This window comes from Equus caballus, chromosome 18 (assembly GCF_041296265.1).
Source record: "Equus caballus isolate H_3958 breed thoroughbred chromosome 18, TB-T2T, whole genome shotgun sequence".
NCBI classification, from domain to species: Eukaryota; Metazoa; Chordata; class Mammalia; order Perissodactyla; family Equidae; genus Equus; species Equus caballus.
In genome coordinates, this window is record NC_091701.1 from 71,950,727 (window position 1) to 71,964,925 (window position 14,199).

A 14,199-nucleotide genomic window follows, 5' to 3' on the forward strand; every position below is an offset into this window, starting at 1 on the left:
CAAGGCCTAGATAATGAAATAATTTCCCCTACTTAGAAAATAGTGGTGCCAGGATTCAAACTCACATGCATCTGGTTCCAAATCTGTCCTCTCTCAGTATATCACATTGCTTCTTACCATTGCGCCCCATTATTGCACTTTTTTAGAAAATGAGTGTTTTAGAATATTCCCTTTAATATTCCCAGAAGTGTTTCTGGTTAAGCAGACTTAGTAAAGTGAACATTTCAGTTTGAGGCAGTTAGATGACAACACGAAACTGGTAGTAGTAAGCCATGCTTCCCAGGCATAGGTGAAGGTAATGTTTTGTTTTTGAGGAAGATTAGCCCTGAGCTAACATCTGCTGCCAATCCTCCTCTTTTTGCTGAGGAAGACTGGCCCTGAGCTAACATCCGTGCCCATCTTCTACTTTACATGTGGGACACCTACCACAGCATGGCTTGCCAAGCGGTGCCATTTCCGCACCCGGGATCTGAACTGGTGAACCCCAGGCTGCCGAAGCGGAACGTGCGAACTTAACTACTGCGCCACCAGGCCTGCTCAGGGTAATTTTTAAAGGACGGATTTAAAGAGAATTCAAGCGTTTGAAAGAGAAATTGTGGTGAATGTGACAAAGTGACTTGCAATCAAAAATGAAAAGAAAGTTTGGATGTCATTGTTGTCTGGGCTTGAGGAATGAGCACAAAGGACAATAGCTAGGGATCCCAGAGATAATGTCACTAAGCAATGATTACATAGACTCAGTCAGCTAAGCCCAGAAAACATGACTGATAGAGATATGAGAAAAGTAAGGGTGAAAGTTTAGTATGAAAGTGAATGATGTCACTTTAAAATAGAATTTGAGATCCATTTAACAGAAACGTCCATTGTATTCAGGGCTGTTCTGCCAAATTAAACAAAGGCATATGTTTTCATGACATGATTGATTTGAGCGTACTGTTCTCTCAATAATATGATTTTTTCCCCCTAAGTGTAAGTTATATATTAATACTTCTGCTTAGGGTTCCTTTAGAATTGCCTTAGTGACCTTACAAGTTTTTATAAGAATATAGACTCCCCCACCCCCCGCCACTCCAACCTTGCTCAGTATTATACAATTTATTGTTTGTTAATGATAGATTCTTGTACTAGAAGTAAATGTATCTTTTAGGGCTCAGTATACATTCCTTAAACAAGAGAGGCCACAGTAAACTAAATATTTCCTGTGAAGCAATAACTGATACTCTACACATTCTTAAGGAGAGTCATTTTTCTTTTGGTTCTATCTAACTAAAGTTTAAGGCAACCCATTAATTTCATGCTTTAGCTTTCAAACAGAAATTTGGCCCAGAAAAGAAAACTCTTTTGGCTTTATAAAATGACTTATTTTCAAATTTTAAATGGGGCAAAATGAATACAATATATTATCTACTTTTATTTATATTGTCTTCTTTCTCAGCAACTTGCTTTTTTATCCTTTGAAAATGAAAGAGCCTAAAACATAGTGAATATAATTGTAACACTGCAGAAGTATTCCATCAAAGTAATGATGTTCTAGTCATTTCTTAAAAGAAGCAAAATTCAAACAAACAAACAAAAAAAACCATACACACACACACACACACCCCCTCTTAGATATACAGATTGTGAGTCCTTGGTCTAATTTTTCCCAATCTAAAATAAAAAAGTTGTCATTTCCTGAAAATTTATAGTCAGGAAGAAAATAAAGGAGGGAGACCATTCACCAGTCACCATCTGGGGACCCCGTCAGTTTATGCATATGTAAAAGAAGGCCTGTTGTTTCCAGGTATCACAGATACGAGATGTGGTAACTGCCTACTCAGGAGGAGGGAAGTGTGAATGTTGTACTCGTAAGTTAGCAAACTTTGAAAAGGCAGTTTCAAATGGTGCTGATGACATACACTTGAGAATAGTCCCAAGCTTTGTCCAGTAAGGCATTAAAGATTTCAAACGTTGTTGACAGCTTATTGTGATCAGTCAGTGACATCAGGTAGTGCTTCTTTGCCACTAATACAGCCCCATCCCCAGTCCACTTATGAAGTACCCATGGTGTGCAAGGCATTGGGATGAGAGATGAGCAAGGAGAATGCATGTCTAAGCTAAGATTTCTGCCCATCCTTGATTGCTCCACGGACACCAGTAAATCAGGGATACCCAAAACTGAATAAAGCTCGGCAATGATAAACTTACCCAAATTTTTATAAGCGAAAAAATCTGGAGAAAAGCTCTTAACGTAAATATGCATGTAAGTTTGGCATTTTGTCATTTATAGCTTGGGACTGGCTTTATTTAAACGGTATACGAGGAGTCACAATCTTTGCAGAGCTCCAGGCCTCTAAAAGTTCTAAATGAGATCCTCTCCTCACCTTCCTTATCTGAGACGGAAAGCTTCTCATATTTTCTTCTGTTCTGTACGCTTTACTTTCTCCCTGGAGATAGCAGTTGTATGATCAGAAACCCTAAAATTTGTCAGACTCCCCTTGGGATAAGAAAGCCTTACTCAGATTTGGATGGTGGAAGCTGACTGCAATGAATCGATTCTGTCTTGACGGTCTGACTGTACAGTACAGTAAGACTACTTTCCAATTTACCTCTTCTCTCTTGGTAGCTTTGTTCCTGAAGCTCTGAGATCAGAGAGTAATAAAATTGTAACTTGACATATAAAAGAGAAAATAATACAAGTACTTTTTATCATGGCCACCAAATATGGATTACTTATCCATATAATTTCCTTAAAAAAAAAAACTCAAACAAGCCTTATATAATTCTGTGGAAATGCAAGCGGAAGAGCTTCCTTTTTTTTTTTTTTTTTTTATTAAGGTTATGATAGATTACAACCTTGTGAGATTTCAGTTGTACATTTTTGTTAGTCATGTTGTGGGTACACCACTTCCCCCTTTGTGCCCTCCCCCCACCCCCCCTTTTCCCTGGTAACCACCGATCAGATCTCCTTATCAATATACTAACTTCCACCTATGAGTGGAGTCATATAGAGTTCGTCTTTCTCTGACTGGCTTATTTCACTTAACATAATATCCTCAAGGTCCATCCACGTTGCTGCGAATGGGCCAATTTTGTCTTTTTTTATGGCTGAGTAGTATTCCATTGTGTATATATACCACATCTTCTTTATCCAGTCATCAGTTTCTGGGCATGTAGGTTGGTTCCACGTCTTGGCTATTGTAAATAATGCTGCGATGAACATAGGGGTGCAACGGACTCTTGAGATTTCTGATTTCAGGTTCTTAGGATAGATACCCAGTAATGGGATGGCTGGGTCATAGGGTATTTCTATTTTTAACTTTTTGAGAAATCTCCATACTGTTTTCCATAGTGGCTGTACCAGTTTGCATTCCCACCAACAGTGTATGAGGGTTCCTTTTTCTCCACAACCTCTCCAACATTTGTCGCTCTTGGTTTTGGATGTTTTTGCCAATCTAACGGGTGTAAGGTGATATCTTAGTGTAGTTTTGATTTGCATTTCCCTGATGATTAGCGATGATGAACATCTTTTCATGTGTCTATTGGCCATATTCATATCTTCTTTTGAGAAATGTCTGTTCATGTCCTCTGCCCATTTTTTGATCGGGTTGTTTGTTTTTTTGTTGTTAAGCAGTGTGAGTTCTTTGTATATTATGGAGATTAACCCTTTGTCGGATAAGTGGCTTGTAAATATTTTTTCCCAATTAGTGAGCTGTTTTTTTGTTTCAATCCTGTTTTCCCTTGCCTTGAAGAAGCTCTTTAGTCTGATGAAGTCCCATTTGTTTATTCTTTCTATTGTTTCCCTCAACTGAGGAGTTATAGTGTCCGAAAAGATTCTTTTGAAACTGATGTCAAAGAGTGTACTGCCTATATTCTCTTCCAAAAGACTTATTGTCTCAGGCCTAATCTTTAGGTCTTTGATCCATTTTGAGTTTATTTTGGTGTGTGGTGAAAAAGAACGGTCAATTTTCAATCTTTTGCATGTGGCTGTCCAGTTTTCCCAGCACCATTTGTTGAAGAGACTTTCTTTTCTCCATTGTAGGCCCTCTGCTCCTTTGTCGAAGATTAGCTGTCCATAGATGTGTGGTTTTATCTCTGGGCTTTCAATTCTGTTCCATTGATCTGTGGACCTGTTTTTGTACCAGTACCATGCTGTTTTGATCACTGTAGCTTTGTAGTATGTTTTGAAATCGGGGATTGTGATTCCGCCGGCTTTGTTTTTCTTGCTCAGGATTGCTTTAGCAATTCGCGGTCTTTTGTTGCCCCATATGAATTTTAGGATTGTTTGTTCAATTTCTGTGAAGAATGTTCTTGGGATTCTGATTGGGATAGCATTGAATCTATAGATTGCTTTAGGTAGTATGGACATTTTAACTATGTTTATTCTTCCAATCCATGTGCATGGAATGTCTTTCCATCTCTTTATGTCATCGTCAATTTCTTTCAAGAAAGTCTTGTAGTTTTCATTGTATAGATCCCGGAAGAGCTTCCTTTTAAAAACCAAACCACTTCTAGGTTTTAGGGGAGATTTTGGAGATTCTTATTGCAGAGCAGACAGTAATTAGACAGGGTCACTTGCTGAGTAACTATACAAAGTGCAGATAAGGGTAAAGAGGATGTCCAGGAAAAGATCACCAATGAGTAATAATTTCCCTGAGTAAACTTTCCCGAAAGAGAAGATTTTTCTATATAGAGTTACTCATCTTTATCTCAGGCTCACAAACTGGCTGGCAAGTTTTAGTGGCAGGAAAATTGATAAATAGTTGTAGCCTGGAGACACAATTTCTCTCCTTGCACATGAATGTCTTCCTATGTCCCTTGGCTGTTTTTATCTCAAAGCATTAATCTATGTTTATTGGAAAATAAATTCATGACGATGCATCAGTATATTCTCAACAGCTCAAAGATTGCTTTAAAATTGGATTCTAAAGTATTACTTTTCTGTATTAAATTAAGGGTTCACTATTATCTAAGAAGTGATCTAAATCAGGAGTTTTTAACCAGGAATATGTGTTAATTCCAATTTGCTATAATGACTTGATAATTTATTCCTGATTCCCCTCTCAAAACATTTTGAAACAGTAGGCCTAGAAATCTGCATTAAAACAAAACAAAACAGGGGCCAGCCCAGTGGTACAGCGGTTAAGTTCACACATTCCGCTTTGGCGGCCCAGGGTTTGCTGGTTCAGATCCCAGGTGCGGACATGGCACTGCTTGGCAAGCCATGCTGTGGTAGGCATCCCACATAAAGTAGAGGAAGATGGGCACGGATGTTAGCTCAGGGCCAGTCTTCCTGGGCAAAAAAAGAGGAGGATTGGCAGCAGATGTTAGCTCAGGGCTAATCTTCCTCAAAACAAAACAAAAACATCCCTTGATGACTCATACCTACCACAATGATTCATAAGCTACAACTTCAGTAATTGTCCATTCTTCCATTTTAAAATGGAGTAAACTGTGAAGACACTGATTTAAACAAGTGGCAGTTGACATCATTCTGTGTCTCAGAGGGCTGGTGACGTGATTTGACCAGTACCAGCTTCCCACCATTAGCAACACACCCTAAAGGCAATTATATTACCCAAATTTACAAAAAACAGAAGACAATGTACCTGAGTAGATGAGAAGGGAGGAAGAGAGACTTTTCTAAGGGCTTATCAATTCCAATGTTCTATGATTCTTAGAACATTTTTTTATAATCCACAGCCAGATATTTTCCTGTATAAAAGGAAATAAGACCAGGAAGGAATTGGAAACAAGAGAGGCAAATTTGAGAGAAGGAAAATGTACATAAGTTAATAGTATACTGAATGGTCAGACGTTGCATCAAGACTCCCTAAGACTGAGGGGCAGCAAGAAAAACCACTGGTTACCGTAGGCAGGAATGTAATGCCAAAGACGGGAGCAGATCGTGGTCAATATCAAATTTTCCAGACTTCACACTTTCGATAGAGTCTGCTCTGTATACAGTTTATTTATTAAGTCCCTTGTGGAAGAAATCTCCTGTGAGTTAGACCTATTAAAACAAACTTTAAAAATGAACTTCTGGTACAAGGAACATTTACAAAGGTGGGCACTTTGAGTAAGATTGGCAAAGTGTCAGCAAAATCAATGTCATGTGAACCTTGTTTCCTAAAGTTATCACGGAAACAAACTGGCTCCGAACTCTAGGAGTTCATGATAGAACACTTGTAGAGTTGATGAATTGTTTGTACTTTGAAGAAATAAAGTTCTCCATAAATATTCACATATTGCAGACCCTCCATAAAGAGTGAAATAGTAAACTAAAATGCTTGGAATCCGTTGCTATTTAATCTATTTGTCCCTTAGGAAAGTTCAAGATAAATGATAATTGGTTAATATCTTAAATTATTATATATACATTTATATTTTAACAGTTGCTAAATTGGGTTATCACCTCAGTAGGCTCATCTAACATTCAATCAATAGCCACATCCACTTTAATTCATTACTCAATGTTTACTGAGTATTTCCTATGTGCCAGGCACTGTGCTAGGCACTGGGGATGAAATTGAAGCAAATGGCCCCTGGCCTCATGAAACATACATTCTAGTGGAGAGACAAATACAAAATAAATAATCACAAATAATTTATTGCAAATTGTGGTAAGCACATTGAAGAAACAGGATAAGGACATACGGGGGTGGTGCCTAATTTAGACTAAGGGGTCAGAAAAAGTCTTTTGAAAAAAGCAAAAATTAAGCAAACACCTAAATACATGAGAAGTTGGTCTAGTAAAAATAGGGTAGGACAATCCCTCAAATTTTCCAGGCAGAGGTCCTGGGCCTTCTGTACATTCTATACAATTATTCTTGAGCAATCTTACTCAGTCCTGTGGTTTCAAAAATCATCGAAACACTGACAACTCCAAAATTTATGATCTGACTTGCACTTCTCTTTGGAGCTTGACCTGAATATTCCATTACCTACTTGACATCTCCACTGAGATGTCTCATAGGCATCTCAGACTTAAAACAGCTCAAACTATGAAGTCTTCATCCCCCACCCCCACCTGCAAATCTGTCCCTCTTCCAGTGTTCTCCCTTTTGGTAAAAACACCTCCATCTATATAGTTATTGATACCAGAAATCCAAGAGTTGTCCTTGACCACCTCCCCACTCCCCCCCTCCCACACACACACTCTTAGCCAGACTATAGCCAAGGCTCATCAATTCTACCTCCAAAATATACCTCAAATCTGTTACTGCTCTTGACACTGCTTCTACACGAGCATCTTGTGCTTGGGTCACTGCAATAGCACCAGTGAGTTCGGATCAAATTCAACATCCATTGTCTGAATCCAGCCATAGCTCTGGAGCCACAGACTGAGCATGTCAGTCCCAGACTTGTGGAAGAGTCTCTTTCACTTAATATTTTCCAGAGTATGTCATGGCAAGTGCTTTCGGTTATATTATACAAACGACTTGGCAAAATTTCTTTTCTGATGGCTAACAAGGCTAACAATATCTTGAAATTAATTTTCTCCTATGACACCCAACTGAAAGGGACAATTTGGAGAAGAAATATATCCACACTATTGCTGAAAGAATTGAAATAGTTATTTCACTGGATATCTATGTTTAAAATGTCAAAGTGAATCTCCGATTTAAAAAATTCAATCTCCAATTAAACACCAAACATATCTTAGCCTAAAGCGGTACATAGCTTCTTTAAAAAAACGTTTTTAACAATACCCTCAAAACACAGTATAGTATTACTTCAAAATTTAAAGAACTTATTTTTTTAAAAAAACAAGACTAAATTTTTAGATGAATTGTAATTTAATTTATTTAACCATAATTTACTTACCTTGTTGTTACCTGATACCTTGTTTTCTGTTAGTGCTTCAGTATGGTTCAAAAGACTTATTATTGAATGGAAATAGATTAATCCTTTCTGGGTCTTTGATTTGGAGTTATTTTTGAAAGAAAAATAGCCTTTGAAAGCAATCTCAATTTGTGATTAAGAATATTTACCAGTATATAACATCTACGTCCATTTGCAATAGGGATGTGGGAAAAGTACTGATATTATCACAAGATGAATTTTACTACATTCTAAAGTAGAAAGCAATGCAAAATTCTATGGATATACCGATCAATGTTTATAAACTATAAAGGACAAAACAACTGGATAATATTTATGGCATGGGATGGAAAACTTCAGTAAATGCGCAATTACTGCTGTTTATAAGACCACTAATTATCTTTATAAAGCACAGTTCTGAAGCTGCTCCATCATTCAATGGCTATGACTCTTAATTTGGGTAACAATCTTGATTGCTTAAGCTCTTTGTCCAAGGATTTGAGAGATTGTATTATCCATATTTGTTTTGATATTAGACAAGAGGAATTTCCTCAAGCTTTTGATGTGAGGTAAGCTATGCCCAAAGAAGTTCAATGGCTTGTTCTTATCAAAGCTTTTTCGGTGAAGTTGAATTTGAGTGGTAATGTCAAATATGAAGAAAGGTCCCCAGCTCTCATTCTGTCTTTTTCTTTTTAAATAATTGTAGTACTTAATCTGCAACCATGACTTAAGATTCATGGTTTCATCCAGTCCTTTTAGAATTTAGACTCATTTCTACCTGAGAATGTGGTCCTTTCATCTGGTGATCAAAAGATAGTGCTTCTCTGTTTTGAAAACTAAAATAATAGATCTTCATGTGGTAACATCTACTCACTGTAGAGCTGGTCTGAGTTAAAATATGTTAATAATTGAATGGTATTTAATGTTTGATCTTAAAACATTTTTTATGTTATTTATAGAATTATTATACATTAGAGGATGTTGACTTTTGCAGAGAGAGACTGTTGTTTTCCAAAGCCATTCTTTATCCAGTGGACTAGATTCTCCTTGCAGAGGCAGGAACTCTGATCTTGCAACGCACAAATATCTGCGAACCATTTCTGCTTTTACATTGACACATAGAGGGGAGGTGGACAGGAGAAAATAAAAAATATTTTTTTCTATCTACAAGACGAGTTTGTTTCTTTTTTATTTCTCTGATTTAAAAATATTTCCCCTTCTGAATCTCACAGTGTGATAATCAAACATTAAAAAAAAAAGTTGAATTAGAAATCTTCAAACCCACATTCAAGTATTAAAAGATAGGCCTATTTTATTTTGAAAAGAACTCTTTACTATAACCTGACAATTCACAAATAAACAGTTTTTACTTCTCTTACTCATGACCACATTTCCAACTTCAGTGGTAGAATGTTGGTTGTGTTAACACAGAGCAGTGAATACTTTCCTATTGGTCCAGTATATAATCTGTGTTTTGATTTCTTGATACTTGGATATATTCCAAGGGTTTTGCCTCTGAACATCTGGTTACTTTCTGATCCTGATTACTCTATAATTCAGGGATAATGTTTTTAAGTCTCTGAATTTTTGGTGTTATATTCTAATCCCCTTAAGGGTTCTCATATTTTTATTAAAATTTAATATTATCTCTTTTATTAGATTTGCATCCATATAAGCCACCTGTTCCAGTTGTTCAACTTGGTACGCCTCCTTCCAGCTACTGTTAAATGGCTTGTAATCGTTTTCTTTTGCTTGCTCATTTCAGGGAGTTTGGAATGTATCAAACTCTGGTGATCAGGCTCTTGGAGTCTTTTGAATAGTGACGGATTGACCGAAAGTGTAAGATTATGTATGAGTAAAGATGCTTTCAACTTTAAGGAACAGAAAACCCATGTAAAAGTCACTTCAACAGTAAGGAAAATTATCATCTCACATAACAAGAATTCTAGCGATAGGGCATTTCCAGAGTTGAATAATTCAGTGATTTAGCAATGACATCATTTTGCCCAGATGTTTTCTATCTTTTCACTTTCCCTAATTCAGTGTGGTGTTTGTCCACTTGGGCAGGTTATTTCTAGGCTTCGCATGTAGATGACAAAGTCTCGAGGCAGAAAAGGGAAATTTCTGCTTCTACATATCTTGTTAGAAGGAAGAAACCTTTCCCAGAGGGCTTTTTGGCTTATTGGCCAGAATTATGTCACATACTTATTCCAGAATTAATTGTTAAAACGAAATGGAATATCACATTGGCTTAACTTGGCAGTGGTGCACGGCACATGGAGGCCCTAATAGGGATCCTTTCTGAGTTCACAAGGTTAAAATCATTTCTCCTAATAAGTCTTAGATGTTATTTGCTTTTTCACCCCACTTATGGTGCAAAAGCAGTAGTGGTGGGTAACACTTCCAGTTGTTTAGCACAGACCAAGGCTGTGGCGCCAAAACGTACTAGTAGTCATTGTATTCTTACCTGCCCGGCCTTCATATGAAGTCTATTGTCGTCTGCATTGTCTCCCGGTGCATGCTGAGTGCTCTCACTATCTCGGTCTACTAGTGGGTGGTTGAGTTGTCAGCTGAGATGGCCACTTTTTTCATGGAACAATTTTTTCTTTTAACTTGAAAGACTGACAAACAAAATATGGTTATTCAGACTTCGGTATTTTGCAGACATTTCCTTGAAAATGAACAAATTGAGCCTGTCACTTCAAGGAAAACAACTGACAGTATTTGTTGCAAATGATAAAATTAAAGCTTTCAGGTGGAAATTAGAATGCCAGATAACTTGTATCCACCACTGTGAGCCTGGCAGCTTTCCAGCACTTAAATATTTTTCTGATGATATTGGTGGTGATATTAACAAAAGTGATTTTTTGATGTGGTATGATGAAATGTGTCAGCCTTTGAAAGATCCCATAACTCAGCGAACCAATATTTTCTCAATGACTTATGCATGTTAGATCCATTCAAAGACCAAAATAGACTAAAAGTAAATTTAAGGGTGACTGAATATAAAATTTCATTGATCTGTTTTCAGATTCCACATGGTAATTAACCTTCGAGGAACTACCACTTTTTGAGTTTTAGTGTAGTATCAAAGAGAATATCCAAAATTATCCAAAGAGGCTATTAAAACACCTATTCTTTTTTTTTTAAGATTCTACTTTTCCTTTTTCTCCCCAAAGCCCCCAGTACATAGTTGTATATTTTTAGTTGTAGGTCCTTCTAGTTGTGGCATGTGGGGTGCTGCCTCAGCATGGCCTGATGAACGGTGCTATGTCCACGCTCAGGATTTAAACCGGCGAAACCCTGGGAGGTGGAAGCGGAGCATGTGAACTTAACCACTCGGCCATAGGGCCCCCTCCTAAAATACTTATTCTTTTTTCAACTACTTATTTGTATGAGGCTGGATTTTCTTACTATATTTCGACCAAAACAAAAGATTGAATGCAGAAGCAGATACGACAGTCTACATCTTCTATTAAGGCAGACTTCTCAAAAATTTTTTCTTATTTTGAAAAATAGTTATTTTTCCAAAGAAGTATTATTATGTATAATAATATGTAATTCGTTTATTATTTTTTAAGTGAATTAATATACTTAAAATTTTTATTTTTGGTTTCTAAAATGGTAAATATTGATAGATATGACTCACATAAACAAATGTACTTTGCAGTCCTCAATAGTTTTAAGAGTGTAAAAGGATCTTGAAACCGAAAAGTTTGAGAACTATCTGGTTTAGACTAATCAAAAATTTACCACTTGGGGCTTAGCTCCAGTCTCCCCTGTGTACATGATTTTATGTTTTTGCAAGAAAATCAGGATTCTACTAAACAGGAAAATGAGGGGAGGAACGTAGTTAATGGCTTGATTAGACAGGAATGATCTGCCACAGTCAAGCTGAAGAAGAATTTTTCCAGTGGCATGTGGCAATCAGCAAACTGTGACCTGTCTTTGGGAAATGTTAGCAAAGAGTTTTCAGATCTCAGTGACAGGGACTTCATACTGCAAATACTCCTGGGCTGTCCAATTCGAGGGGAAAGCTTTCTTCAAAAGCTGCAAGTAGGGAGTGGACAGAGGCAGTTAACTGCCTTTCATGCCCATTGGAGGTCAATCTGAGTTTCTGGTCTGGCTCCCAAAAGCAATGATGTTCTTTGACCCAAGCTGGAGATATTTGTTTCTTTCCCAGGGAACACAAAACAACAACTTCCCATATCACTGTCTCATATCAGGACTGGAGGTCTCAGCTATACCTGGGCTCACCTCAGGCTCCATAGGTCAGCAAGGCTGTTTTGTTGATGGATTGGTAATTATTCAGGAAAAGCAGTGACAGGAAAGGGAGCAGATAGAAATAGAATCAAACAATATTTGTATGAGATCAGAGAGGATAATAGTGGTCAAGGAAACACTCATGGCTATATACAAGGATCCTGTTGGATGGCTGGGGAAGTTATGATGCTCTTAACCATGAGTGAGGACACAATAGAAACCACAAGATTATGGTTTAAAATGAGGGTTTCTCCTTTGAGTGTACTGAGTTTAATACTTCTGAAAGTCTGTAGCTAGATAAGTCTACTAGGTGGTTGGAAATATGGTCTGACCTTTAAAAGAGAGATTGGGCTTAGAATACAGATTTTGGAGTGTTCAACATAAAGGTCATAGTTGAAGATGTAGGAATTTGTGAGATTTCGGTCCCCCTGAGAGATAATATAAAGTAATAAGACAAAGCAGTCAAAGGTGGAAACTTAGGACATATCACTTAAAGGACGGGAAGAGGAGGAATCATTCAGTATTGGAGACCAGAAGAGAGTATTAGGCAGGAAGGGAACAAAGGAAAAGCATGACTGAAGATGCTAAAGAAAGAGAGTTTTCACAAGGAAAAGATCATTCTACAGTGCAGGATGAAGATTGTCAAAAGGCAACAAGATTTGGCAAACAAGCAATCAATGATGACAAAAAAATAAACTATTTTTAGAACAGTTTTAGATATGCAGAAAAACTGTAGATAGCACAGAAAGTTCCTATATACCTAACATCAAGTTTCACCTATTAATACTTACATTGCTTTGATATATTTGTTACAATTCATGAACCAATATTCATAGATTATTAACTAAAGTCCTTTTCTTTTTTTTCAGATTTCCTTAGTTTTAACCTAATGTCCTTTTTCTGTTCCAGAATTCCATCCAGGTTATCACATTACATTTAGTTGTAGTATCTTCTTAGGTTTCTCTTGGTTGTGACAGTTTCTCAAATTTTCTTTGTTTTTGATGACCTTGACAGTTTGAGGAGAACTGGTCAATTATTTTGTAGAATGGTCCTCACGTTTTTCTCACGATTAGCCTAGGATTATGGGTGTTAGGGAGGAGGACCACAGAGGTAAAGTGCCATTGTAATCATATTATATCAAAGGTACATATTTATCAACATGATTTATCACTATTGATATTGACCTTGACCACCTGGCTGAGTTAATGTTTGTCAGGTGTCCCTACTGTAAAGTCACTCTTCTTGTTCCCCTTCCCATACTGTACTCTTTGAAAGGAAGTCACTGTGTGTAGCCCACACTTAAGGTGGGGAGTTGAAGATGGAATATCTACATAAATTACTTAGAATATCCCTGCATGGGATATTTGTTCTTTCTCCCCCGCTTTTAAATTTACTTAATCATTTATTTATATCAGTATGGACTCCTGGATATTTATTGTATACTTTGGGTTGTAACCCAAAGCTATTAATTTTATTGCTCAAAGTGTCCAGCTTTGGCCTTTGGGAGCTCTTTCAGTGGCTTCTGTGTCTCTTTCACATACTGCCTTTCAATAATGACTTTTGAGTGAGCCATTTCACTAGAGTGGGGAACACAGGCATAACAGTGTGTTGAGCAGTAAATAAGTGGTGAAGCAGAAAAACAGTTAAGCAGTGACTCAAATCAAGGTGAGGCATATTATTTGTCTTTATAAGTCCTTTAGACATTTTAATCCCATAAAAACACAAATCAAAGTTTTGGCTGTGCCATGAAAATCCTCAAAGCAATAAAAAAAAACAGCCCAGAGTAATCAAATTGGATGAACACAGGATGCTACTTTAAATTTATATCTGAGACTGAGAAAATAGTTACTGTCTGTTCTTACTGCTTTTATAATTGGAGTACACTAATTTTTTCTTTTAACAGAGAGTAATGTGGTAAACGTTAATTATAATGTGAGTGTGCCAGAATTTTTGATGTACTCAAAACTTCTCTGTGACTGCGAGCAGTGCAGGATTATAGAGAAAATTACTTGATTTTAGGTCTCATTTTAATTCCTGCAAAGACTTGATCTTTAGAAATGCTATAAAAATGTTTTCCAAGGAATAGGTAATTTTTCTCACAGTGAATATATTCTAGCAGTAAAGCAAGTTAAA

At 37.0% G+C, this 14,199-nt stretch overlaps 1 protein-coding gene across 5 annotated transcripts in view; it reads left to right on the forward strand.

Moving 5' to 3' along the window:
- Positions 1-14,199, forward strand: part of SLC39A10 (solute carrier family 39 member 10) — a 123,680-nt gene that overhangs the window by 39,546 nt on the left and 69,935 nt on the right. Inside the window, exon 1 of one of the 5 annotated variants that reach the window (XM_070242081.1) lies at positions 432-542. The exons of the other annotated variants lie outside the window; for them this stretch is intronic. The gene's annotated coding sequence lies outside the window, so the exon portion shown is untranslated. Of the gene's footprint in view, positions 1-431; positions 543-14,199 lie in introns of those variants that run through there. 5 annotated transcript variants of the gene reach the window in all.